Consider the following 3,077-nt stretch of genomic DNA (forward strand, 5'->3'; position numbering starts at 1 on the left):
GAGCCACCCAGGTGCCCCTTGTGCCCATTTTTTTAATTAACAAAATAATATAAATACAGAAGGCACTCTTTTTGTATTCCTCTTAGTTCCCCTTACAGAAGCAACACCAATGTAAAGGTATCCCCCAAGCATGTTTTCATACTGTGTGTGTATATGTGTATATATTTATGGTATTTTATATGAACAATTTTATCTCTTGTTGGTTTTCATTGTTTGTATTGATTCATAGATCTATTTTATTCTAATATTTAGTTTATTTTAATTGCTTTATGTCCATGCCAAATAAATATTGATATATTGATATTCCTTTCCTTTCCTTTGTATATGACCAAGATTGCTAGAGGGAGTTTTCAGCACAGAAACCCACCCCTGAAATTTGCAATTATCACACTAAGAATGTTCTCTTACTTTCCTCAACTTGCCGCAACCCACCAGTTCCACCCTAGGAGTGACATATGCCTGATGCTGTTGTTCATGGCAGAAAAAAAAAATCACAATAAGAAATGTCACTATGAGGGTCTTCATTTTTCCTCATTGCAACAACTCCATAAAGTATTCTAGTTCCCAATATATACACAAGAACATCGGGATTCTAATACAGTTAAAAACTTTTCCCTATTCACAAAGCAAGTACTGGAGCCTGGATTAAATTCAGAACGCCCAAGTATTATGCCAAGTGATTGATCCTCTTGGGCCACTTGTGTCCCTCAGGAAAGAGACAACCACTGTTGCACAGAGACATGCCCCTTAGGATGCTTGGTACTAATGTCATCTTATGAGTTTCTGTCTCCCGAAGACAAATTGTTATTATTTTTATTCTTTTCAGGATCCTTTCCATTTCATCCTTTCCCCCATTCAGCTGGGGATTTTTGTTGTTGTTTGTGATCAGATGTCATCTATTGCATTAGGGGAAGAACATCCCTAAAGATCAGACCGATTCTGTAATTTTATTTTTTTAAGATTTTATTTATTTGACAAAGAGAGAGAGAGAGAGAGAGTGTGTGTGTGTGTGTGTGTGTGTGTGTGCGCGCACAAGCAGGGGAGTGGCAGGCAGAGGCAGAGGGAGAAGCAGGCTCCCTGCCAAACAAAGAGCCAGACACAGGGCCCGGGATCAAGACCTGAGCCGAAGGCAGATGCTTAACCAACTGAGTCTCAGGTGCCCCTGTAATTTTATTCTTATATTTTTGATTGTTAGAAGGTGTGGAATAATTGTAAAGGAATAAATCCATGTCTTCTTTTTTCATTCTCAAACTTGATACATGTTAGACACTCATTAGAATTTTGGCTGATGGGGTACCTGGGCGGCTCCGTCAGTTAAGCATCTGCCTTCAGCTCAATTCATGATCTCAGGGTCCTGGGATCGAGCCCCATGTGGGGCTCCCTGCTCAGCAGAGAGTCTGCTTCTCCCTCTCCCTCAGCCCTTCCCCCTGCTCATGCTCTGTCTCTCTCTCTCTCAAATAAATAAAATCTTAAAAAAAAGAATTTTGGCTGATAAACTGAGTGGAGGGAAGAGGATGAGGGAGAGAAGAAGGATGGAGGGAGAGATACACAGAGGAACAATTTGAATATTCACTTGGGTTCACAATATAGGTAGACATTTTTTGAGAACAGCAGTTCTGAGACTTTATCATATGTCAGAATCATCTGAAAAGCTTGTTAAAACAGACTGCTTGTCATCATCCTTAGAGCTCTTCGTAAGTAAGTCTGGAGTGGGATTCAAATTTGGCATTTCTAACACGTTGCCTGGTACTGCTGCTGCAGGTCCAGTGACCATACATTTTATTCTCTTGTCACCCAATATTTTATATTAACAACAAGGAAACCAGAAACCAAACAAATGTATAAGAATTTCTTCTTCTGGGATTGACCGAAGATCCAGAACTGCAGCCCCTACTCTTCTGCCTGTTCCTGTTCATGTACCTGGTCACCAACCTGGGAAATTTGCTCATCATCCTGGATGCCATTTCTGACTCTTACCCCCACACCCCATGTACTTCTTCCTCTCCAACCTGTCCTTTACTGACATCTGTTTAAGCACAACCACCATCCCAGAGATGCTGGTGAATATCCAAGCACAGAGTCAGCATCTCAGTTACATAAGCTGCATCACCCAGGTCTGTTTTGTCTTGATTTTTCTTGGTTTTGAAAATTTTCTCCTTGCAGTAATGGCTTATGACCACTATGTTGCCATTTGTCATCCACTGAGGTACACAGTCATCATGAACCCCCAACTCTGTGGACTGTTAATTCTACTCTCTTTGTACATTAGCATCATGGATGCCCTCCTCCGCAGTCTAATGGTGTTGCAACTGTCCTTCTGCATTGACTTGGAAATATCACACTTTTTCTGTGAACTTGCACGGGTCATCAAGCTTGCCTGTTCTGATTCCTTCATCAATACCATCTTGGTTAATTTTATGGCTGTATGTTGAGTGGTATTTCTATCTTTGGGATCATTTTCTCTTATACTAAAATTCTCTATCCTCTTTTGAGAATGCCATCAGCTGGCAGAAAATATAAAGCCTTTTCCGCCTGTGGGTCTCATCTCTTAGCTGTTTCCTTGTTCTATGGGACAGGATTAGGGGTATACATTAGTTCTGCAGTTACTGACTCTTCCAGAAAGACTTCAGTGGCTTCGGTGATGTACACTGTGGTTCCTCAATTGATGAACCCCTTTATCTACAGTCTGTGGAACAGGGATATGAAGGAAGCCTTGAGAAAAATAATCAGGTAGGATAACTTTTCATCATATTTGGGCCAGTTTTCTAGAATGAGTCAAAGTAAAAGGTATTCTGGTGTTTCAGAATACTCTTCTATCACCAAGATCATTTAAAATGACTAGATAACATGATGGCTACATACATTTCAACATGGGCTTGAATTCTGATTTTGCCCTTTGTCTAACTCTGTGATGTTTGACAGTGATTTCAAGTGTCTAAACTCAGTTTTTTGGGTTGTGTTCTATAGAGGGAGAACCTGAATCCTGGGATCCTGTTATAGTGATTTTGGCAGATGGCATGTTCAGAATAAAGTGGGAGAAGTTAGATAAGGGGCAGGGAAATGGTGTAAGCAGGGTC

General features: G+C 40.6%; 1 pseudogene; it reads left to right on the forward strand.

Moving 5' to 3' along the window:
• Positions 1–1,631: 1,631 nt before the first annotated feature.
• Positions 1,632–2,734, forward strand: LOC113916113 (annotated as a pseudogene).
• The last annotated feature ends 343 nt before the right edge of the window (positions 2,735–3,077 follow it).

This window comes from Zalophus californianus, chromosome 1, assembly GCF_009762305.2.
Source record: "Zalophus californianus isolate mZalCal1 chromosome 1, mZalCal1.pri.v2, whole genome shotgun sequence".
NCBI lineage: Eukaryota > Metazoa > Chordata > Mammalia > Carnivora > Otariidae > Zalophus > Zalophus californianus.